This window comes from Lathyrus oleraceus, chromosome 7, assembly GCF_024323335.1.
Source record: "Lathyrus oleraceus cultivar Zhongwan6 chromosome 7, CAAS_Psat_ZW6_1.0, whole genome shotgun sequence".
NCBI lineage: Eukaryota > Viridiplantae > Streptophyta > Magnoliopsida > Fabales > Fabaceae > Lathyrus > Lathyrus oleraceus.
This window is the reverse complement of record NC_066585.1, coordinates 140850819-140878284: the sequence shown is the minus strand read 5'-3', so window position 1 is coordinate 140878284 and position 27466 is coordinate 140850819.

The window sequence follows — 27466 nt, the reverse complement described above, 5'->3', positions numbered from 1 at the left end:
GGTGTATGTCCTTCCCCAGTAGAGTTTGCACTCCTGCGTCTCTGTGTCTGTCTGTCTTTTGCATCATGCATACATGCATTTGCGGTCAAATTTTGTGGCGTTTGTCATATTTAATTACCTTACGCCATTCGATAGCCTCCGGCTATCTGGCCTAAGTTAATTAAATAGGGGCATCTGTCGCACCCCAAAATTTGACTTTGGCTTTGTTGACCACATCTTGATTAATCTCGTTGTCTCGTATTCATCTCAATTTCTTAAACTTCGCGTGACAACTGGTTTGATTAGGTTTTGTGTGTTTACGTTGCTTACCGTGTTGTATTTCGTTGTTTTAGCAAAACTTGGCCGATATCGTTGCCTCGTATTTATCTCGCTTATCTCTTTTGTGCGTGGCATCGCTTCGATTAGGTTTTGTGCGTTTTTATCTATTTAATTGTTTGTTTGTCGGTATTTTGACTGTATTTCGAATATATTAGAGTTTTCGTATTGTCCGATTATTTGTGATTGTGTTTGTCAGCGTTTTCGTGATGTCGTGTTGATTTTATTATTGCCTAGGGTTGTTTATTTAATTACGTGTTATGCCGTGTGATTTAATCGAGTCTGTTTGAGTCGTGTTGTTGATTTTACTGGTTTACCGGTTTACTGGTTTATTGGTTTTATCAATTTGTCTGTTTTGCGGTGCAAATTGTCATCGTTTTTATCGCGTTCGTGTCGCTCGATTTTATCGTATTTTAATCGTGTGCCGTTTAATATTATTTGTGCTTAATATTAATTGTGTTTAGTTGTTAATTAGTTTATTTAATTAGGATTAATATTATATTAGTTTATTATTATTATTATTATTATATAATATATAAATTATATTATTAATTTATGTTAGATATTTTTTTAGGTTTCTTATTGTTTAAGTAATCTAAATATATATTATTAATTTATGATAGATATTTTTTAGGTTTCTTATTGTTTAAGTAATCTAAATATATATTATTAATTTATGTTAGATATTTTTTAGGTTTCTTATTGTTTAAGTAATCTAAATATATATTATTAATTTATTTTAGATATTTTTTAGGTTTCTTATTGTTTAAGTAATCTAAATATATATTATTAATTTATGTTAGATATTTTTTAGGTTTCCTATTGTTTAAGTAATCTAAATATATATATATATATATATAGATGTTGTTAGTGAAAAAAAGAGAAGAGGGGATCAGTAAGGAAAAAACGTGTGGTGAGAGAAACAGAGAATTGAAAAGAAATATTTTTCCAAAAGCATTACCGTATTTCACTTGTTCTTCATTTTCGGTAACCCAAAATCGTCCCGATTATTCACCGAAACACAAAACCGATTTCATATCTTTGAAGTTCGTTGAGTCCAGGTCACAAATATCCAAGGTTCATTTCATTCCGGCGTCGTTTCACCGATCAAAAGCGACGTTGAAGTCAGGTACTCACGAAGGCAGCCAGCACTGCGTCGGTGACGGTTTCCAGCTTTCGGTCGATCATTTGGACGATCAGAAGTTCATCCTCTTCACACAAGGTAATTTTCTTCACTTATCTCTGAAATCGACAAAGTTCCGGCTTGCCGACATGTGTTTTAATATATATTTATCTATATATATATATATATATATATATATATATATATATATATATATATATATATATATATATATATATATATTATTTTTGTCTATTATATTATTTGTCTAAATGTACATATATATTATTTTGTCTACTATATATTTATTGTCTAAAATATAAATATATATATATATATATATATATATATATATATATATATATATATATATATATATATATATATATATATATATATATATATATATATATATATATATATATATATATATATATATATATATATATATATATATATATATATATATATATATATATATATATATATTACTTTTGTTTACTAAATATTGTTTATCTTTTATTATTATTTTGCATATATGTTTTATTTAAATGTTAGTTAAATTAATTATTTGTTTAAATGTTTATTTTAATTAAATGTTTATTTATATCAAATGTTTATTTTGTCTAAAGTAAATGTTTATATTGTTTTTTAGATTTCTTTATGTTGTTACTAACCGTTTCGTTTCAGTTTCAGCTCGATTAACTCCACTAACTATTCGTAATACTAACTATTCATAGCTAACTGTGTTGTAATAATTTACTTTCTCGCATTTTTTATGTTCTGTATTGTGCGTTTAATCGTATTGTTCACGTTTTATGTTAAAAAATCGAAAAATCCAAAAAAGAGAAACCCGATGCGATTCCAACGGTCGCCGTTTAAGAAACTCTTTTCACACACTCACAAGCTTACTCTTGGGCTTCCTTATAATGAGCCCATTTATGTATTGTTTCAGGGTTTAGGCTCATTCAAATCTTTTGCCAGCTTTGGCTTTTCAGTTTAAAAACATTTTCAAAAGGACGTGTCAGTCTCGAAGCCTCCCGCCTAGGTCGAGCAAGAGATGACAAGACACGCCAATCTAAAATCAACAAAACAGACTTTCCCCTTTTCTTTTGGGAGAACTACGTGGATTCTGATTTCTCCATTGCGCCTTGGAGATACGTAGGCATGAAGTCTACGACTTTATCGAGTCCAAAAACAATAAAATCAAGTTCTTTTCTCATCTCCCCAATCAAACGATCAAAGCGAAAAAAGCAAAGCATTCACATAAACATAAGCAAAAAGGTTCCTGTGGAGTACCACAGATGTAGAGGGTGCTAATACCTTCCCTTTGCATAACCAACCCCCGAACCCGTAACTCTAAAGGGATTTATCGTTATTTTTCCCTTCCTCTTTTTGGATAAAATAAAAGACGGTGGCGACTCTTGCATTTAAAATATTTTTCAAACGGGTTAAGTTCAATCAATACTTAATCTCGTGAAAAATCCCGCCGCGACAGCAATCTACCGGATGCTCGACCTTTGGAGACTTACTCACCTGTAGTAGAAGGAGTAAACGTGTGTTTAGGAGAAGAAAAATCAATAAAGGGTTAGGGTTTGGTGAACTCATGCAAAAAAGCAGTCCTTGACGAAGGAACCTGTAAAAAAAACACACAAAAACATTGCCTCCTATCGAGGTCTTCCAGCTAGGAAAGTAGTAAAATGCGGGAAAAATGTAAAAGTACCACGCGGATAAAGATCCGAAGTAACAGCAGTTAGAGGAATGGGAAACCCAGGGATCCTTCCAAGCTAAACACCATCAAAGAAAGTGAGTCAGTACAGGTAATCGGAATGAAACCTCCAGGGGATATCCCACAAATAAAGTGGAAAACCACGCATGTTATCCCTGCAAAAGTCATGTGAGCCCTCACTTAAACTCAACAAACAGGTTAGAGACAAAAAAATAGGGTAATCAAGGGTTGCCCCCAAATCAAAATGTAACCACATGAATCATGCCATTAAAATTCACAAAAAAAAGACATGCATCAAAAGGGTATCAAATTCACCCATAATACCTCATACATTTAGAGCATTCAAATTAAAGGCATAAAGATGATGGATATGGGGCAAACCTAATTGGAGAGCTTGATTGAAATTGAGTTGCACCCGTGAGGTTTACAAAACAATCTTTAGGGTTTATGTGAGGCAGAGGTGATTCTGTGCAGTTGAGTCCCCTTCAGGGTTTGGAGGCTGCTCTGAACTCTGTTAGCTCTTCTCTCACTATCTTTTTCCTCAGGGTAATAGGAATAGAATCCATATTTGTTTCCCTGAAACTCTAGTATTTATAGCCTAATATTGGTAGCTTAGTGGGCTTTTGAGAGAGGTCCAAGTCTGAGATTTTTTCTTTTATTTATTTATTTATTATTATTTTTATTTATTTATTTATTTGTTTTTTTTTTTTTTTTTTTTTTTTTTTTTTTTTTTTATAAATAAAGCTTCTTGGATCTAATTCTGATTGACATGATGAAATGCAATGTATCTAATGTTAAATGACCTAAAAATGAATGCATGCATGAGGTGTAAAGCGTATGCTTATAGGAAAAATGAAGGGTAAATTTTGGGGTATTACAGCTGCCCCTATTCAATCAACTGGAGACCTGGAAAGAAGATAGCAGCGGCTTTCGTGCTTTCGAGGTATCAAGGGATTGAATACAATAAAAGCCCAAAAATTTGCACTGAAGTGAAGTGAAGTAACAATGCCTGTCAGAATCGGCAAAGAGGTGGTCTTGAAAGAAGAATCCGTCTGGTACGGTGAGAGTCAGTTTGAATACCGAAAAAGAATGTTAACCTGGATACCAAAATAAATGGTAACACAGAAATAACCATGGCCTGAATGCCGCTCATCAGTCTGAATACTGGAAATGACTTCGATCTGAACATCGGGAGATATGAGATTATTAATATCGGTCTGAACACCGAGAGGCTGGCCTGAATGCCACAAGTTGCGTCGACGTGAACGTCAGAAACTTCTTTGATCTGAACATCGGAAAATTGGCCTGAATGCCACAAGTTGCATCGACCTGAACGTCGGAAACTTCTTCGATCTGAACATCGGAAAACTGGCCTGAACGCCACTTCGGTCTGAATACCGCAAACTGGCCTGAACGCCACTTCGATCTGAATATCGGAAATTGGCCTAAACGCCACTTCGATCTGAATATCGGAAATTGGCCTGGACGCCACTTCGATCTGAATATCGGAAATTGGCCTGAATGCCACTTCGGTCCGAATACCGGAAAATTGGCCTGAACGCCACTTCGATCTGAATATCGGAAAAACTTCATGCTTGTCAGCATCGGCAGAAATAGGGAAAGATAATAGAGGCGGCGCATGGGCCAATGACACTTGCTGGGGATAACAAAGGTAAGTCATGAACAATCTTCAGTCTGAGTACTGGAAACAACTTCTAGCTTATCACTTGGGATACCGAGAATGTTTTATGCTTACATGCGTATGTTTGAATTTTTCAATGGCGTAATGCTCCATGAAAATGGAAATGCTACGCGATTTGGAAGGATGCAATGCAATATGATTCTACATGCAGGGATGCGAAATGCTGGGTAGCATGCCAAGATGAGGCAAGGGGATCTGCTGGGGAAATGATCACCATCTTCTGGACCCTGGCAAGACTGGTGGAGATGCACAGCGCAAAGAATTATGTGGGGGAAATGACCCTCCACACGGTGTTCTAGCAATGACGAAATGCCGAGATTCAGACTGGGGAGAGAACGACACTGAAAACCTGCTGTTGGGGAAAACGATAGTGGTTCTGGAAACCACGATCTGCGAGAGATGACTCAGCAGGGGAAGCAAACACTGATACGGTACCGAGGTTCTGCTTCAAGGAAAGAAACCATGGATCTGGCATTGGGATTATCGATCTGGCCTCGAACTCTAAGGAGCAACCACTTCTGCTGGGAAGATACAGTTTGGCACTGTCAACTCTGTTGGGGATATATAGTCTGGCACTGTCAACTCTACTGGGGAGTGTATGTCCTGAAACAAACGCTTGGGGAAGTACAGTGGTGAGAACCTGCTGGGGATTGAAGAATCCAACACTTTGATAAGCTCTGCAGGGATAAGACACCGGATTCGTCTGTTGGCGACTTCACTGAGGAAGATATTCACGATCATCTGCAGGGGATTTTAAGGAAATGCCCCGAGGGTATCTGTTCTGAATAGACGATCCAAAGCACTTAAAATTTACAGAAATTTTAAATGTTTATTAAGCATGTACCTGTAAAGCCCTTATGTGTCATGATGCAATGTTTATCAAAATTCGGACGTCATTTTTGCAAACAAAACAGTAAAATGAAAATGAAAACAGAGATATACTGAATAACATGATTTTATTTATTGAATGGCCTCTGAATAGGCATTTACATCAGGAAGCAATCCCTGGAAAGAGGTAATCGCACAAAAGATAAAAACAGAAATTAATCTACTGGCAATGTGAAATGGATTTCTATTGGGTTCCAATTCTGCTATGACTTGCCCGTCTTCAAGATCCTCCAGATGATCAGCCTTCTGAAAAGGTGATTGGACTTTTTCCTACCCTTTCGAAAATTTCCAGTCATCGACATGAGATGAGATTCAGAACGCAGTCATTCGCTTAATCCCTAACTTTTGCCTGGATCGCCCTTTTCGGGTTTTCAATCCACTGGGATACCCATTTTTGCCTAAGTTGCCTTTTCAGGTTTTCAACTTACCGGGTGTACGATCTTTTCATTTTTAATCCCTAATTTTTTCCCGAACCTTTTCATTTTCTTGGTTCGTCGGGATGCCCATTTTTGCCTGGACTATTCTTTTTACTATCCAACGGGTCTATTTTATGCGAAGTATTTTTTAACTGCGTCTGAGTTCACAGGGGAAGTGAACTTTTCACCATCCATAGTTGCAAGCATTAAGGCCCCACCATCAAAAACCTTGGTGACAATATACGGTCCATCATAGTTAGGAGTCCACTTGCCCCTGTGATCTGTCTGAGGAGGAAGGATCCTTTTCAACACTAAATCTCCGACTTGGAAACAACGAGGACACACTTTCTGATCAAAGGCTCTCTTCATCCGACTCTGATACAACTGCCCATGACAGATGGCTGCCATTCGCTTCTCCTCGATAAGACTCAACTCATTGAACCTTGTCCGAATCCATTTGGCTTCGTCTAACTTGACATCCAACAGGACTCATTGAACCTTGCTGAAGTTAGAAGGAATCTCCACTTCAACAGGTAGGACTGCTTCCATACCATACACCAGGGAGTAAGGGGTTGCCCCGATCGACGTACGTACTGAAGTACGGTACCCATGCAAGGCGAAGGGTAGCATCTCATGCCAATCTCTGTACGTGACGACCATCTTCTGCACAATCTTCTTTATGTTCTTATTTGCCGCCTCAACAGCGCCGTTCATCTTAGGGAGGTAAGGGGAAGAATTGTGATGCTGAATGTTGAAGTTCTGACACAACTCCTTCATCATTTTGTTGTTGAGATTAGAACCATTATCAGTAATGATTCTTTCGGGAATCCCATAGCGACAAATGATTTCTTTCTTGATGAAACGGGCAACCACATGTCTGGTGACATTCGCGAACGACGCTGCTTCGACCCACTTGGTGAAATAGTCGATGGCAACAAGGATGAAGCGATGCCCATTGGAAGCAGTCGGCTCAATCTTACCAATCATGCAATGCCCCACATAGCAAACGGCCACGTCGAAGTCATCACATTCAGAGGATTTGGCGGCACATGCACCTTATCAGCATATATCTGGCATTTATGACACTTCTGAGCATATTTGAAGCAATCTGATTCCATGGTCATCCAATAATAACCCTCTCTCAACAATTTCTTAGCCATTGCATGTCCGCCGGCATGAGTACCGAAGGAACCTTCATGAACTTCCTGCATTAACATGTCCGCCTCGTGTCTGTCCACGCATCTGAGCAAAACCATGTCGAAGTTCCTCTTATACAGCACATCGTCTTTGTTCAAGAAGAAACTGCCTGCCAATCTTCTCAAAGTCTTTTTGTCATTGTTGGATGCCCCTGCAGGGTACTCTTGATTCTTCAGAAAGCACTTGATATCATGATACCAGGGCTTGTCATCGACTACCAGTTCAGCAGCAAACACATACGCGGCCCTATCAAGGCGCATCACATCGATCCTGGGAGCATGGTTCCAACGAATTACCTTGATCATGGAGGATAGAGTAGCAAGTGCGTCTGCCATCTGGTTCTCATCACGAGGTATATGATACAATTTTATTGTTGTGAAGAAAGTCAACAGTCTTCTCGTGTAATCTCTGTAGGGGACCAGAGTGGGCTGGAGAGTATTCCAATCACCATTCACTTGATTGATCACCAGAGCTGAATCTCCGAAGATGTCCAGAGTCTTGATTCTCAGATCAATGGCTTGCTCAATACCCAAGATACAGGCTTCATACTCAGCTTCATTATTTGTGCACTCAAAAGTCAAACGAGCGGTGAAAGGCATGTGGGCACCTTTCGGAGTAGTAATGACAGCGCCAATTCCACTTCCTCTAGCATTGACAGCCCCATCAAACAACAAAGTCCACTTTTCGTTTGGATCAGGTCCCTCCTCAACAACTGGCTCTTCACAGTCTTTCATCTTGAGGAACATGATGTCTTCATCTGGAAAATCAAACTTCATCGGCTCATAATCATCAATCGGTTGCTGAGCAAGATAGTCTGACAGAATACTCCCTTTGTTGGCTTTCTGGGATGTATACTGGATATCATACTCTGTCAGTACCATTTGCCAACGAGCCACCCTTCCGGTGAGAGTTGGCTTCTCGAATATGTATTTGACTGGATCCATCTTGGAGATCAGTAGGGTTGTGTGAGACAACATGTATTGTCTCAATCGCTTAGCAGCCCATGCAAGTGCATAACATGTCTTTTCAAGCATTGAGTATCTCGACTCGCAATCTGTGAATTTCTTACTCAGGTAGTAGATGGCATGCTCTTTCCTACCTGTCTCGTCGTGTTGACCGAGAACACAACCCATGGAATTGTCTAGTACTGTCAAATACATAATCAGCGGCCTCCCTGGGACTGGAGGCATAAGGACAGGAGGATTCTTCAAATACTCTTTTATCTTCTCGAAAGCCCTTTGACAATCTTCATTCCACCTGATAGCCTGATCTTTCCTCAGCAATTTGAAAATTGGCTCACACGTGGTTGTTAGGTGAGAGATGAACCTTGCAATGTAGTTCAACCTCCCTAAGAAACTACGGACTTGCTTCTCTGTTCTTGGCTCAGGCATTTCCTGTATTGCTTTCACTTTGTCAGGATCCACCTCAATCCCTTTTCCGCTAACAATAAAACCCAACAATTTTCCCGATCTCACCTTGAAAGTGCACTTGTTCGGATTAAGCCTCAGTTTGAATTTCCTTAACCATTCAAACAATTTCTGCAGATTCACCAAATGTTCTTCTTCTGTCTGAGATTTGGCAATCATATCGTCCACATAAACCTCAATTTCATGATGAATCATATCATGGAACAGAGTCACCATAGCTCGTTGATATGTTGCTCCGGCATTTTCAGACCAAACGGCATCACCTTGTAGCAGAAGGTGCCCCATGGGGTTATGAAAGTTGTCTTTTCCATGTCCTCTGGTGCCATCTTGATTTGGTTATAGCCAGAAAAGCCATCCATGAAGGAGAATACCGAGAACTGAGTTGTATTATCCACCAAAACGTCGATGTGAGGTAATGGGAAATCATCTTTAGGGCTAGCTCTATTCAGATCCCGGTAGTCGACACACATCCGTAGCTTTCCATCCTTCTTAGGTACTGGGACGATGTTTGCAACCCATGACGGATAATTGGTGACTGCTAGAAACCCTGCATCCAACTGCTTTTGCACTTCTTCCTTTATCTTGACAGCCATCTCTGGTCTTGTTCTTCTGAGCTTCTGCTTGACCGGAGGACAACCTTCTTTGAGAGGCAAGCGGTGTACCACGATGTCTGTGTCCAGCCCGGGCATGTCCTGATAAGACCAGGCGAAGATATCAACGTATTCTTGCAGCAATTCAATCAGCCCTTTCTTCACATCATCTCCCAAAGCAGCCCCTATCTTGATTTCTCTCTTGGTGTCCTCGGTGCCGAGATTAATCACTTCAGTAGGCTCTTGATATGGTTGAATGACCCTTTCTTCCTGTTTTAAGAACCTGGAAAGTTCTTCAGGGAGTTCACAGTCTTCATCACCCTCTTTTTTAGCTTGAAAGATTGGATTTTCAAAGTCGAAGCGAGCCATAGAAGAACCGTTATCAATAGGATCCGGTGACGTGCATCTGCATGAGTGATGGTATGTGCTTATGAGTGTGAAAGAAAAAAGTGGAAACTAAACAAAACATTGCCTATTTTTTTTTTGAAAAACTGCAAAAATAGAAAGACAGGGAACGAAATATTTGAATGCAAAAAGACGTCCTTTATTTATGATAAAAAATGCAGGTGTCACATAGATGAGCCCTACAATGAGTCATTACACCCTGGGCGGAACGTAAGACTTGGACATGCATGAATAAACAAAGAAAATTACTCCTTTAGAAAAGTGACTTGGACAATCTCCTCAGAAGACCAATTGTTGATGACTTCACCCGGGATCCTCGGACGCACCCAGTTGTCAATGTCGCAATACTATCCCCATCTTCATTGTTGACCGCAGAGACCTCACTGGGAATCATAACATTAACAGGAACAACATCTGCGAATTCATCAGTAGCATCTTCAAACACTTCTTCCTCAACCCCTTCCACAGACTCTTGGTTAGACGAATCTTCAACTTGGAGGATACCTTTGTCGAGCAAGGCCTGGATACCCTGCTGTAGCTTCAAACAACCTCCACTCTGAGTGGCACAATCCAAACAATCCTTCCCACAACCGGGGAAAACATCGGCCTTCAGCAAGCATCCTTTGATATCCAACAATGGAGTCTTCAACTTCAACACATCCTTAATGGACTTGGCTTTTCCTTCCATCATATTAATGTTTGCACCACCATGTTGCGACATGGGATTGTTGACGATATTAGGAACCGGTGCAAGGTTGATGGCTTTTGAATCTATGAGGTCCTGAACTACGTGCTTAAAAGCTTTGCAGTTCTCAATGTTATGGCCAGGTGCCCCAGAGTGGAAGCTACATCTAGCGTTGGCGTCGTAACCCACCGGAAGTCTACCAACAGGAGGAGCCAGAGTGCGCAATTGCACAAGTTGTAGTTGTTGAAGACTAGAAAGCAACTGAGCGTACGACATTGGAAGGGTGTCGAAACGCCGGTCCATCGTCCTTTGCCTCTGTTGATAGGCGGGTCTGTTACCCGGTTGTTGCTGCTGTTGGTACTGAGCTGGTTGAAGTTGTGGTTGTTGTTGTTGTAGTGGTGCTGCAGCTGGAATGGTCACAACCGCAACATACGGTTGTTGATGACAATTCTGGAAACTGTTCCTTCTAACACCTCTGTTCTGATAGGAAGTCAAAGAATTCACTCCCCCTCTCTCTGCTTATGCCCTCCAATGAACGACTTTTTTTACCCCTGATGAAGATCCAACTCCATTTTGGATCTTGCAGGTCTTCAGGTAATTCTCCACCCTCTCTCCGGTAGAGACCACATCAGCAAAGTTGGAGGCATTGCACCCCACCAGACGCTCAAGATAAGGTCCAGGCAGCGTATTCATGAACATGTTGGCCATTTCCTTTTCCAACATAAGAGGCTGAACACGGGAAGCTATCTCCCTCCAGCGTTGAGCGTATTCCCTGAAGCACTCATTGCTTTTAAGAGACAGATTCTGAAGTTGAGTTCTGTTCGGAGCCATGTCTGCATTATACTGATACTGCTTTACGAAAGCCTTCGCCAAATCCCTCCAGCAGCGGATATGGGCTCTATCCAGCCTCATGTACCATTCCAAGGATGCCCCGGCCAGGCTGTCCTGGAAGAAGTACATAAGTAGCTTCTCGTCATCAGAGTATGCAACCATTTTACGGAAATAGGCTTGCACGTGAGTTTTGGGGCAAGAGCTGCCATTGTATTTGTCAAAGACCGGGACTTTGAATTTCGGTGGCACTCTCACACCTGGGACCAGCCCCAAGTCAGCAACATCTACTCCCAGAGGATTCTGTCCTTCCACAGCTTTCAGCCTCTCCTCTAATCTTCTAACCATGGGGTCCATGCCATGGCCCATGCCAAAGTCTTCCTGAAGTAGGGGGAATTGATCGGCCTGATCATCATGGACGAGCTGTTGATCAAGGTTGACATGTGGGATCGGGATAGGCCCCGGTCCATTGGGACCATTAGCCTCTCCAGCTGGAGGATCATCCAATGTCTCTGGTTGAGTAGCGGCGGGATTCCTCTGCATCATCTATCTGAGCTCTTGCTGTCCCTGAGCCACCCCTTGAACCACATCCATGAATTGGGTCATGCGGATCCTCATCTCAGTGAGCTCTGCTTGTACACCTTCCATTGCTCTCTGTTAATTCCTTCGGGTACCGTATCGGTGAACGTCTGAGTCAGCTATCCTGCTGATGGAACACCAAACCACTGAGAACACTGTGGCGGTACCTGTTATGCAAGACATGCGGATGACTATGCAAATGCAATGACATGTTTATCAATTCCAAAAGGCATTCTACCCCCTTGATTCCAGTCTCACATTTGATAAACAGTGTAATAAGAAAACCCCGACTAGAATCAAGAAGAAGATATGAACCCCTGGGAATAGATACACATGTGTTAAATGATATGAATGCAGAATGATGTGATGCAATGATGTGAATGCAATGCAATGGCATGGAAATCAGAATTGCAGGATCCGCTTGAACATCTATCAGGTTGCACTGTCTGAAGAGAAACCCACTGAAGAATATAATACAAGACCAAAACTCTGCTCCAGAAAACCGGGTTGGTTGGAGGTTAAGGTTTCCTGAATTTAGCCCGCCCCTCACTGGTAGGTTCTAAGAACAAAAGTTCGTCAGCTTCAGCCCTTCAGTCGCGAATAATACATTTACCACTGAAGGTTTGGCATTATTACGGGACAAAAGACCTCCATTGACTCCCTTCAACAGGACATCCTAAAGCAAGTTCCCAGTCTCGGGATCCTCGGATTGAGCAGCGAGAATGCGCCCACCAGAGCTAACATAATCACGTCTCGGAGGAGAGGCCTCGACTGAGTTCTCGGGAAATGGTCACCAGAGTCGACGATTTTTAGAGGAACATCCTGCCATTACGGAACACCCGTAGGACATAATATATCCAAAAGAAACCTCGTCTGGGTGTGGTTCTTCACGAACGATTGAACGTAGCAACACGCCACGCAAGCCTCCTGATTATCCACTCTAAAACCTGTATGTACACTCAAGCCTGGGTAATGGGCTTATCTCTCATAGAACACCCCATCCCAACAAACAAACAAATAGATCCAACAGATACAACAAATGAATGCAAGCAGGTAAGTAAATAAATGTACAAAAGCATGAACACCCAATAAATAAGAAATCACACAAGCTAGGAGAGACTCGCTTAGGGAAGATGGACCAGCAAGAGGTCAACTTCTTAGAATCCCCAGCAGAGTCGCTAGCTATCGCAACCTGAAAAATACAGTGCGCAAAAAAACAACCGGCGAAAGAAAATGACAGAAGAGTCGCCACCGTGCGTTATTCATCCCAAAGGAGGGAAAGGAAACGCTCGAAGTAAACCTGAAAAAGGAAAGGACAAGATGGGGTCTCGCAACCAAATCTTGGGTTCGGGAGTCGGTTATGCAAAGGGAAGGTATTAGCACCCCTACGCATCCGTAGTACTCTACGGGATCCACTTTTGTAGTTCTTGTCTAAAGGGTGTGAGTTTATCTTGTGTTGTTTACCAAAAAAAAGGGTTAAATGAAAATGACTCGCGCGGATGTCGCATCCACTGCATACGTATCTCATCTAAATATGAGAATCAGAGTCTTCGTAGCTCGGCTGACCTATGGGTTGGGGGGATGTGTGCTCGCTAAGACATCGCGTCTTATGCCTACGTATCTCATCTGGAATGAGAATCAGAGCAAGTCGTAGTTCAGCTAACTACGGGGTTATGGAGTGGGTTTTGGACGAACGACGTTACTACGCAATCTACCGGATGCTCGACCTTTGGAGACTTACTCACCTGTAGTAGAAGGAGTAAACGTGTGTTTAGGAGAAGAAAAATCAATGAAGGGTTAGGGCTTGGTGAACTCATGCAAAAAGGCAGTCCTTGACGAAGGAACCTGTAAAAAAAAACACACAAAAACATTGCCTCCTATCGAGGTCTTCCAGCTAGGAAAGCAGTAAAATGCGGGAAAAATGTAAAAGTACCACGCGGATAAAGATCCGAAGTAACAGCAGTTAGAGGAATGGGAAACCCAGGGATCCTTCCAAGCTAAACACCATCAAAGAAAGTGAGTCAGTACAGGTAATCAGAATGAAACCTCCAGGGGATATCCCACAAATAAAGTGGAAAACCACGCAAGTTATCCCTGCAAAAGTCATGTGAGCCCTCACAAAAACTCAACAAACAGGTTAGAGACAAAAAAAATAGGGTAATCAAGGGTTGCCCCCAAATCAAAATGTAACCACATGAATCATGCCATTAAAATTCACAAAAAAAAGACATGCATCAAAAGGGTATCAAATTCACCCATAATACCTCATACATTTAGAGCATTCAAATTAAAGGCATAAAGATGATGGATATGGGGCAAACCTAATTGGAGAGCTTGATTGAAATTGAGTTGCACCCGTGAGGTTTACAAAACAATCTTTAGGGTTTATGTGAGGCAGAGGTGATTCTGTGCAGTTGAGTCCCCTTCAGGGTTTGGAGGCTGCTCTGAACTCTGTTAGCTCTTCTCTCACTATCTTTTTCCTCAGGGTAATAGGAATAGAATCCATATTTGTTTCCCTGAAACTCTAGTATTTATAGCCTAATATTGGTAGCTTAGTGGGCTTTTGAGAGAGGTCCAAGTCTGAGATTTTTTCTTTTACTTATTTATTTATTTATTTATTATTATTTTTATTTATTTATTTATCGTTCTTTTTTTGTTTTTTTTTGTTTTTTGTTTTTTTTTGTTTTTTTTTATAAATAAAGCTTCTTGGATCTAATTCTGATTGACATGATGAAATGCAATGTATCTAATGTTAAATGACCTAAAAATGAATGCATGCATTAGGTGTAAAGCGTATGCTTCCAGGAAAAATGAAGGGTAAATTTTGGGGTATTACACCAGATCACAATCGTAATAACTGTCCTAGTGTTGGAACGAGCACAACCAGATAAATTCACATGTACCTCTATTGCAATATATGAAAAACTAAATTTATTTCACATTAGACATCTGTGACGAAAGTACCATTACATAAACAATAACACAAACAATTAAAACAACTAGAATACAAGAACTATGCGATTACAACCATCAAAACAATTTTGAACATGTAATGCATCATCCTACGAGCGTCTTGGTCGGTCTTAATATCCACCCATTCACGCACTTTTCTATTTTGGTTGAACGTGGACACAAGCCATTATATTCTTCTAATCCTTTCACCCTCTCCAATTTCTCCCTCTAACCAACTGTAAAACGTCCGATTAAGAAGTTCAAATGTATCTGTGTTCTAGAGTCGGATCTGTAACGGAGCCGCAACAGCGGAAAATATTACATCAACATTTCGCTTATGAATGTATACGGATATGGTTAAAACACAAAAACTTGAAGGTGAGTAGGGTTGAATTAGAAAAAATATGGTAGTACGGGATAATTTTGTGTGAAAATAATTGCATCCAAGGTGTGGTATTTATATAGAGATGGCATAAAATGCATGTGCCAAGAGGCCAGGCGCCCAACATGACACAACATGCAGGCGCCAGGGGCATTGGTGCCTCCTCATGAGGGCCAATGCATGCACCAAGTGCATTAGCGCCTCCTCATGAGGAGCCCAATGCATACGCCAATTCCTTGGGCGCCTCCTCTTGTTGCTTAAGGGATGCGCTAGTTCATTTGGCGCATCCTCTTCTAAAAGTGGTTATTTTGGTATTTTTTTGAAATATTTGTTATTTTTGATATAAAAAAATGGTTATTTTAAAAAAAAATCACTTTCCAATCTTCACCAAGATTGATCCTCCGGAAGTTCTGGAGTATTACCTTGAGAGTTGTCTTAAGGATGGAATTAATCCATTGGTTGACCCATTCAACCTACCAGAAACCTATCTAGATGTGCATGGGAAGAGAAAGAAAAAGTCTTAGGATGAAGGATCTTAAAAAGAAGGATGCTACCTTTTTGGATGAAGATGAGGTTCCTTTCAGTGAGCGCCTGAAAACATTACTTCTGAAGAACACGTCTGGTGTTTCCGAACAATCTTCCAAATCTTATGACACTCATACTCCTGGTAAGCTTCCTAAGGCCAAAGAACTTCTTATTTCTGATTCTGCTATTTCTGAAAGGGTCTTACCAACTCAACCACCTCCCATTTCTCAACCAATTTATGAATCTATTCCACTTCCACGTCCCACAGAAGAACCTATTCCACTTCCACTTCCCATAAAAACACCTATTTTAAAACCCATTACAGAAACTCCTACATTTTCTGAAACTCAGTTGCAACAACAGATACCACAAACACCACCTCCTTCACAGTTACCTTCATCACCCATTCCACCTCCATCTAAAATTGTTTCTGCTCCCTATAGCGGTAAATTCATGATCATCAAGCTAGGGATAAGCTAGACATCAATAAAATCAGAGTCACCACCACGTTTTTATTATTTCCAAGGGAAAAAGGAAAAGTACGAACAAAACCCAAAAGTAAGAAGTTTTCAAATCAAAACTAATAAAATGTCAGAGATTACAGGTAAGGGGGTTGGTTACACAGAGGGAAGGTGTTAGCACCCAAAGTGTCCTAGGTACTCCTAGGGAGCCCTTTTTTGTGTGCATATGTATTTTGTACAAAATGATGTTTACAAACAAATAGAATGAGGGGATGAGAAAAGAATTCATTAATTATATTTTTGTGTTTGATAATACCTTCGGACTTGTGCCTACGTACCAACATAAAAATGAGGGATCAAAACCTCGTAGTTCGTGATACAAATTTCAAAGTGGATGCATTGCTTTTAATCAAAAATTAAACTTTAAAGGCACAAGGGCCTAAAAATTGGTTTGAATGAGTTAGTTCTTTTTGGCTTTTGAAATTTTAAGTCAACTATAGTTAAGTCTATTTACAAGTTTGATTTAGAAAAGAAGTTTGAAAATGCAAGGGCATAAGGCCAAGGTTTCTAATTTGCAAAGGGTCTAAGTTTTTTTTAAAAAAAAACACTAGCACAAACAAAGAAGATTTTTAAAAGAGAGGGAGAGATTTTGAAATTAAAGAAATGGGGAGAAGATGAAGAGGCTAATCCTAACCACAAAATTAAAAGCTAAGAGTTGAAAAGATCTGATCAATCGGTAGCAATATCCAATAAACAAGAATGTCATATAGAAACCCCAAATTCCTTGGACATTAGAATCAATCCACAAACAATGCATACAATATTATCTTGAAGAGAAAGGCATCAAATAAAGATAGCCCCATCCAAGCCTTAGCCACTCCATGATCTCCTTCAAATTTACCCATGTAGCAGATGAATTCCTTAAGTCACAGGTTCAAAATAACAACTTCATAATGATAATGTTGTAGATGAACTCAAAGGGATCTTCAATGATGTATCAGATGAAATTTCAAATTTCAAGCACTTGGTTACAGGAAAGTTGGCATTGGCCAAGTCCTTTAGCATAGTGAAGTTTCCTAGATTCTAAGTCCAATTGTCCAAGATCAAGCCAACAGTCCACACACAAGTTTTTTAGGGTTTTTATTCTTATTATGTACATTAATGGTCAAAGACCACTCAAACAAACAAAATATACACAAAACAAGATATATCACACAATATGGTCCAAATGGACAAAGTGAAAATAACATTATCATAAACAATTGGAATGGTATGAATAATGACAAATGAATAAAGACTTGAAATTAAATTGAATTAAAGTAAATGACTTGAAATTAAAGGTTAGTTGTTAATGAGTTAGAAGTTAGTATTGCTTTGCATTTCATTTTAAGTCATTCTTTGGAGAACACTCAACCCACTTATCATAAGCATGGATCCTTGAACCAATACATCTTCCAAAGGAAGGAAAAAAGGCCAAGTTTCCATACAATACCATGAAAGAGGGGAGACTTACAATCTCACTAACTAGAATGCTATGCCTTTTGTGTCAAAAATTTAGCGCTATGTTAAGCAATCGTAATTGGACTTATGTAGAAGTCACAACTATTTGAGGCCGGACAATAGAATTTTGGTGTTAATGCATGTTAGAGACATAGTATAATGGACTATGCTCATGAAACATACCACACACAAAAAGAATATGCAAAAGAGGTGAGATAATCTCATCCATACTTATGTCAAATTTTCAATCAACTAGCCTTATGTTTTAGAGACATCATATACCAAATTAAATGGATGCATAAAGAGGAGGAATTAGATGAAGAGGGAGGGCAATGGATCAAAACTCAAATTGGTCAAAGGAGGACTTTTACCAAATTAAGATCATTCATTCATTTTGGGAGATGGAATGTACATTCCATCAATCCCCTAAATCCAATGATCTTAACCTAACAAAGTCAAATCAACCTTGACCAAGGCCCAACAACACAAGTCAAACTTATATAAATCATCACAATAGCTCAACACAATTATTTGGCATTTATTCAAATTAAAAATACTAAAAATAATGCATTAAATTAAATATGGTTTTTCAAATTCCTAAAACCTCATCAAAGCACCCAAGAAATGGCCATGAGATTTATCATAGGTCAAACAAGGTCAAATGACCTTGGAGAAAAAATTTCAGAATTTTTAAAGACTTAAAAGTATTTTTAAACAATTAAAAACATTCATAAAATCAATTAAATCATGAAAAATATTAATAATGATCAGAAAAATAATTTTAATTCAAAATATGAAAGAGGAATTTATTTAAAAACTTTTGGTGAAACTCTCATATTTTTGGGATCAATATTAAAATTAATACGAATTAATGAAAATAAAATGAATTAAAATAAAAATCAAAAAATCAAAAAAACGTGGACCACTTGATCTCCCTCATTAATTGAGGTGGCAGATCAAGTGGATGGAAACGCGCATTCCATGGTGGAACTCAGTTAGCGTGCCACACACGTGATAATCAAAACCAATTCCCAAGATTAAAACATTTGAAATGGATCATGTGGTCTGGAGACGTGCTAACACACCACCGGAGCCAGAGCTCTGGTCTTCTTCTCCGATGGACCTCGCCGGACTGGTCCACCCTCAACCATCACCAAAATAAAAAAGGAGGACATGATCTGAAAGAAAAAATGGCGTAGAGCACGAATCTAACCTCAATTTCAACTAACTCCAAATATATAGAAAGATATGAGGAGTGGAATTTTGAGGTGTGTCAACTGAGTTGCTTCGATTTGACCTCAAAGCAACTTAATCTTCTTGCCTACATTGGTAGGACTTCAGACAACCAAAGATCCAAGAGAATTGATGAGAATTGATGAGAGTTAAATGAGAATCGAAGAGAAGAAGTTTTCTGAAAATTACCTTCAATGATGTGGAGAAATGAATCCTGCTTGCTTCAACCTTGATCTGATCACACTTGAGAAGCTTGCAGAAGAGGTTTGGCAATGGTACAAAGCTTTGGATCCTGGAGTTCTTGAATCTCCAAACAGTGAGATTCAAACTCAATTTTCAAGTTGAAAATTCTCAGGTTTTCCTTTGAATTGTGAGGGTTTGGATTGAGGGGCAAATTTGGCGTGACAGGTCTCCTTGAATTGAGCTCAAAGGGCCTGTATTTATAGCATTTGAGAGTGATATTTGCACACTTGAAAAATTGCTAAATTTGGACATGGTGATGCACAAGCTTGCATGGGCATGTACAGGCCTATGAAGCAATCCAATTTGATCCATGTACAACTATTCTGAAGTTCAAATTTGGCTTGGATGCAAGGCAAATGTGAAATGGGATTTTGAACATTTGATTTCTTCAAATGGTGCAGACCTGTTAAAGCCATGTGAAGCCCTAGAAAACCTTATCCAAAATGCATGAAATTGGGTTCTCTGGAAAGCTTAGATCAAGGGAAACAACTTTGATGTTGGACATTTTTTCATTTGGAACTTGGATCATGGTGAATTTTGAGGTGGAAGTTTGGAAATTTCAACATGTTGAAATTTTTTCTAAGTGTAAAGTCATATATCTCAATATTCCACCTTACTTAACGTTTTATGTGAGGTTTAAATGAAAAAAAAGTCTTCATCAAAGTTGTATCTCTTTCAAAGACCTTTAAAATGGTCACAAATTTCATGTCATATGGACTTAGAATGATAGAGTTATGCATTTCTGAAGTTGAGGAAAATCACTTGTTCAATGGTATAGGGCAAAAATGACCTATAATGTATCCTCATATCACATGCTCATAAAAGTTGAATTATCTCTCACTACAAACATAAAAGTTGAAGTAGACATCTTGAATTTGATTTTGAAATTTGGAAGTCTTTCATCTTATAAAAACTGAGCAAGTTATGGCCTTGGGAAGTTGACTTTCAAATTAGGGTTTAAACGAAATGACCTATAATGTTTCAACATAAAAAATGATTTTCTAAGCAAAACTAGCTCTAGGCCCCAACATGAAAGTTGTTTGAAATGTCATTTGGAGTAACGTTTCTCTTGTAATCATTTTAATATGGTGAAATTTGTAGGAGATAGGGTCTAGGGAGACCCAGTTTTGATTAGATGAATTCATCTGGCCAACCACCCTCAACCAACTTGCTAACCTTCAATTCTCTTGACTTTATAGGCTCTTGGTAGGTCATATATGCATAAGATGATGAATTTTTAAGCGTCCCTTGAGAAATTTGATCAATTAGTGAGATAGCTTGTTGGAGAAGTTACTCAAGATACCCAGTCAAACTAGGGTTTCCAAGGAAAATCACCTCCAAACTCTTGAAGAGTACTTGATCAATATCACATGTGAAGATCATTAGGACTCATATATGATGCTTAGAGATGTTGTGGATCCATCTTTGGTTGTACTCTTAGCCATGAGGGTCTTAAACCCTAGATATGAACTTGATAGATCAATGGGGATCATGTCCTACCTACAAAAGAGTTTGGCAAATGCAAAGACATATTTTTGGCATTTTGGTTAGTAAAATGATAATATACAAGTATGATACAGTCACATAGTGCTTGGTGATCTCTCCCAAAAAAAACCCAATGAAAGAGGGGTAAGGAGGATGCCAAGGTATGATCCCAATGCTTGTGCATATGACGAAATTGCATAAGGAATCTTATGGTCAAAATTGAGGTCTTACAACTGCCCCTATTTAAGGACATTCTAACTGAGGAGGTGAAGGTTGAAATCTTCATATCAACTCAGTATAATGGGCTTAAATAACAACATATAGAAACAAATTTTGGTCCCTAAGAGACCTCATGATGCATATGATATGAATGTAAAAGAAAATTCTCTGTGGGAAAATGTTGCCACAAAGAAAAAGAAATCAGAGAGACCAAAGGTTCGCAAGAGCGTAATGCTTTCCAGAAGGAAAACTCGTTGGGGAGACTGAAACTCTTGGGGATAAAGGGTTATGCATAGGCCAGGCTAGGACTTAAAACTGCTAGGGGGAAACTAGAGGAATTCCATAAAATGGAAAGACTCAGCCAGGGAAACAAAACATTTGCAGAGGATTCGAGTAGATCAAGATAAAACTTCAGTACTTGAATCATGCAGGAAGAGGATTTCACTAAGGAAAAATGCACTCAACTCAACTAGGGAAGAAATAAACTTCAACACCGGAGGAGCAGAAATCTATTATCCACTACCTGCTACTGGGTAAGGAGATGCTAAAGATCTGACAGAGAGGACATCCGTCATCGTTTAGGATGAACATATCAAATATGACTCACTGGGGATCGTCAGGAAGGAGTATTCATTACCGGTTGCTGGGTAAGAATACCCTTGCTGGGGAAAACTGTAGAAAATAGGATTTACAACTACAAGTTACTGGGCAGAAGACCAAAGATGAGAATATCCGTCACCGGTTAAGGCGAACATATCAAGGATAAAATCAGAGGAAAGAAAATCCTTCATCGGTTAGGATGAACATATCAAGGATATACTTGCCTGGGATGTCAAGGAGGATATTTGTCATCGGTTAAGATGAACATATCAAGGATAAACCAACTGAGCAAAAGGTAGGGATTACATCTATCGAATGCTGGATAGAAGACCATCAAAGAGAAAATCTGTCACCGGTTAGGATGAACCTATCAAGGATAGACTTTGTTGAGTAGTGAAATAGGAATCACATCTATCGGTTACTGGATAGAATACCACAAGACAGCATCCGTCACTGGTTAAAGTGAACATATCAAGGATAAACTCTGCAGGGGAGAAAAGTAGGATTTACAACTACCGATTACTAGGTAGAAGACCACAAAGAGGAGGAAACTCGTCACCGATTAGGATGAACATATCAAGGATTAACCCTCTGGGGAATAGAATAGGGATTACAACTACATTTACTGGGTAGAATACCACAGGATGAGAGTATCCGTCATCGGTTAGGATGAACATATCAAGGATAAACTCAAACAGGGAAAATAAAGATATTCATCATCGGTTAGGATGAACCTATCAAGGATATACTTCCGGAAGAATGAACCCACCAGGGACCCTACTGATGGGGAAAACATGGGTACTTTTGCCGGGTATTGGGCAAGAAGTAAGAAACTGCAAACTAAGAAGAGCATTACCAGTTACTGGGTAATAAACTCTTAGGAGACCTAAAGCATCTATCTATGCAAGAGCTAGAAAGAAACGATCAATCAAGACTCAACCCAATGAGGATATAACTCAAGGGGAGTGGTTCCATCCAGACAATCAACTAGGGAGGAAACTGAAATAATAATAATCCACGAGGAAATAACTCAGTGGGGAAAGGAGAAAGGTTAAAGTCTTTCTGCTTATGGGGCTGACACTCTACAATTGAGGGAGGACATACACCAAACTTGTATGGGGATAAAGTACCTCCATAACAGAGAATAATCAGCAAATATGATGATACAAATATGCAACTATGAAATTATATGAGTGTATATGTATATATGTATATATGATAATTATGCTGACAAAAACGATCGTAAAGGATACAAAGGTGTCGCAAAATTTGAATCATCGGTACAATTCTCGGTCAATCCGCAAAAGAGGGAGACAACTGCCGGAGAACAGAGAGATCAACAACCCAAAGGCTCAACCCTAGCTGGGGAAGGAAGAGATCTGCTGATGAAAGGAAACAATATTGAATTCACAGGGAGTTTTAAGTCAACACGATATCAAATAGGAGGCAACCATGCGGAGGATAAACACAAATAGCTTCTCAGGAACCAGGAGGAAACTCTGACTGAGAGCGAGTCGGATGGCTACAAGTGGAGAAACCAACGCGATCTACTGAGGAAATCATCCTACTCTGTTGAGGAACAAAAATCAATCCTGCTGAGGAATACACCAACTCCGCTGGGGAAAATACAGAAGATCCGTTGGGGATCAAACACTTCGCATGGGAAATGAATCAACCAACTCGGCTAGGGATAACTGAGGGTTATCTACTCGAGGTAACCATTGATGCTCCACACTTAGGACTTGCTGTTTTTCGAAATGCTATTGATATTTCTTTTTAATTGCTTTAAAATTCTTGCTTTTATATGTTTAAGAAAACATGATTTTGATTAAAAATTTAATTTCAAAAATGATCATAATAAAATTTAAACTATTGGCTAAAATAAATAAGAGTAGAAACATTTGGATAAAGGCTCAACTTTATTTAATAGAACCGTAGTCTGTAAATGACAAGACTCCATAGATTTTTACAAAGTTGAAAATGGTAATTTTCATGGAAAAGGGTTACATTGAATACAATTGACCACTATTCATTCTGCCAACTCTTGATATCCGCTGTGCTTTTGGCCGCTACTGGGGACGATGAATTGATGTCAATCCTTGTGCTCAGCAAAGTTTCTCCAATACTAGAATATCAGCAGAATACAATTACTTGCCATAATCCCTAATTTTTGCATAAGTTGCCCCAAGGTGGAGTACTCAACTTATCGGGAAATTCTTTCTGTTTTATGTCTCAAATTTTTGCCTGGATCGCCCTTTCGGGTTTTCAATCCACCGAGACGCTCATTTTTTCCTAAGCCGCCCTTTCAAGTTTTCAACTTAGCGAGCTATTTTTTTAGGAGAAGTATTTCTTGACTGCATTTGCGTTCATAGGACGAGTGAACTCTTCACCACCCATAGTTGTAAGAATCAAAGCATCGCCTGAAAAGGCTCTCTTAACAACATATGTGCCTTCATAATTAGGAGTCCATTTGCCCCTAGAATCTGGTTTGAAAGATAGAATCTTCTTGAGCACAAGGTCACCTTCCCTGAACACCCGAGGTTTGACCTTCTTATCAAAAGCTGTCTTCATCCTTTACTGATATAACTGACCATGACACATGGCGGTTAATCTCTTCTCTTCTATCAAATTCAGCTGATCATACCTGGTCTGACACCATTCATCCTCAGTCAACTTGGCTTCCATGAGCACACACAATGATGGAATCTCAACCTCTACGGGGAGCACTGGTTCCATACCATAAACAAGAAAGAAAGGGGTTGCCCCTGATGAAGTGCGGATGGATGTACGATACCCATGTAAAGCAAATGGGAGCATCTCATGACAATCCTTGCATGTGACAATCATCTTCTGAATAATCTTCTAGATGTTCTTGTTTGCAGCTTCAACAGCCCCATTCATCTTAGGTCTGTAGGGAGAAGAATTATGATGTGCGATCTTGAAGTCTTTGCAAAGAGCTTCCACCATATTATTATTCAAGTTTGATCCATTATCAGTAATGATCTTGGCACACCATATCGGCATATGATCTGATTCTTGATAAACCTTACAATAACTTGTTTGGTTACGTTTGCGTACGATGCCACTTCAACCCATTTTGTGAAGTAGTCAATTGCCACCAAAATGAAACGATATCCATTCGAAGCTTTGGGCTCAATCATGCCAATCATATCAATTCCCCACATGGAGAAGGGCCATGGGGAGGAAATAACGTTCAACAGTGTCGGAGGAACATGAATCTTATCCGCTTAAATTTGACACTTGTGGCATTTCTTCACAAACTTGCAACAGTTAGATTCCATTGTCAGCCAATAGTAACCTGCTTTCAACATCTTCTTTGCCATTGCATGTCCATTGGAATGAGTACCAAAGGAACCTTCATAGACTTCAGTCATTAACAAGTCTGCTTCGTGTCTATCCACGCATATGAGCAGAACCATGTCGAAGTTTCTCTTGTACAGTATATCACCATTAAAGTAGAAATTGCCAGCTAATCTTCTCAAAGTCTTCTTATCTTTCAAAGATGTCCCAAACAGGTAAATTTGACTTTGAAGGAAACACTTCATGTCGTAATACCATGGGTCCTCGTCTTTGACTTCCTCAACAGCAAACACGTGATATAGCCTATCAAGATACATCAGTCAAATTGGGAACCTCATTCCAATATTTCACTACGATCATTGACACCAACGTTGCAAGAGCATCTGCCATCCGGTTTTCATCTCGAGGGATATGATGAAACTCAACCTTTGTAAAGAAAGTTGAAATCCTCCTCGCATAATCTCTATACGGTATTAAACTGGGTTGATTCATCTCCCATTCACCTTTGATCTGATTCACAACCAAAGTCTAATCTCCAAAGACATCTAAATACTTGATTCTGAGATCGATGGCCTCTTCGAGCCCCATAATGCAAGCTTCATATTCTTCCATATTATTTGTACATTTGAAAGTCAATCTAGCTGTAAATGATAAATGTGTGCCTTGAGGAGTAATAATCACTGCCCCAATGCCATTATCATATTGATTAACAGCTCCATCAAATACCATGCCCCAACGGGAAGATGGTTCTGGCCCTTCTTCAAGCAATGGTTCATCATAATCTTTCATTTTCAAGTACAAGATCTCTTCATCAGGAAAATCATACTGCACTGATTGGTAATCTTCAATTGGTTGGTGAGCCAAATGGTCAGCCACGACACTACCTTTGATCCCTTTCTGAGATCGGTATTCAATATCATACTCTGATAATAACATCTGCCAACGGGTAATTCTCTCAATTAAAGCAGGCTTCTCAAATATATACTTGAATGGATCCATTTTGGATATCAACCAAGTCGTATGATTCAACATATACTGACGCAGACGCTTAGCAGCCCAAGCCAATGCGCAATAAGTTTCCTCGAGCATAGAATACCGAGTCTCACAGTCGGTGAACTTCTTACTGAGGTAGTAAATCGCAAATTCTTTCTTTCCAGTCTCATCTTGCTGACCAAGAACACAACCCATACTATCTTCAAGCACAGTCAAATACATGATCAACGGTCTTTCTTCGACAGGCGGAGACAAAATCAGAGGTTCAAGCAGATATTCCTTGATACTGTCAAAAGCTTTCTGGCAGTCTTCGGTCCAATCACAAGACTGATCTTTCCGAAGAAGCTTGAATATAGGTGCACATGTGGCAGTCATGTGTGAAATGAATCTGGAGATATAATTCAAGCGGCTGAGAAAACCTCTGACTTGCTTCTAAGTTTTAGGCGCATGTATCTCTTGTATTGCTTGGACCTTGGCAGGATCAACTTCAACACCCCTCCCGCTGGCGATAAATCCTAACAACTTACCAGAACGAACACCAAAAGTACACTTATTGGGATTCAAGCGGAGTTTATACTTCCTCAAACGCTGGAATAGCTTCAACAAATGTTTAACATGTTCCTCTTCATCAATTGATTTAGCAATGATGTCATCGACATAAACTTCAATCTCTTTATGCATCATATCATCAAAAAGAGTAGTCATTGCCCTTAGGTAAGTTGCACTAGCATTCTTCAAACTGAAAGGCATCACTCTATAATAGAATGTTCCCCAAGGTGTAATGAATGTGGTATTCTCCATTTCTTTGGGTGCCATCTTGATCTGATTATATCCGGAAAATCTGTCCATAAACGAAAAGACTTTGAATTTAGCAGTGTTCTCTACCAGCATATTAATGTGTCGCAGAGGGAAATCATCTTTCGGATTGGCTTTATTCAAATCTCTGTAATCGAAAAACATGCAGACTTTTCCATCTTTCTTTGGCACATGCACAATATTGGCCACCCATTACGGATAATCAGCGGTCACAAGGAAACCGACATCAATCTGCTTCTGTACTTCTTATTTAATCTTCACAGCCATATCAGGATGTGTTCTTCTCAACTTCTGCTTGACTAGTGGGCATTTTGGCTTCAACGGCAATCTATGCTCCACAATCTCAGAATCCAAACTGGGCATGTCTTGATAGGACCAAGAAAACACATATGAATACTCTCGAAGAAGATCAATCAACCCCTTCTTAACATCTGGACACAATCGAGACCCAATCTTGACTTCCTTCACATCATCCTCGGCACCCAAGTTGACTAGCTCAATCTGCTATTCGAAAGGCTGAATGGTCTTTTCATCATGCTCAAGAAGACGAATTCAAAATTTCCTTCTCGGCCTCAAACACATGGAATTCAAAATTTGGAGAAGGAGAAGGATCAATGTATTCAATGGGGTTAGGAACCAACCTGCATAATGATTTGATATTTTGATTCTAGAGAAGTGAATTTGTGACCAAATGTTATGCAGATGGACAATTTATATTGTTTATTTATGTTTTTTTGTGATTACCATTTTCAGAATAAAGCAAAAAGTAAAAACAAAACATCATAGATGTGGATGAATAAAATTAATTTTATTAATGATCAATTTCAAAATGCCCAACAATGCTTACTTCTC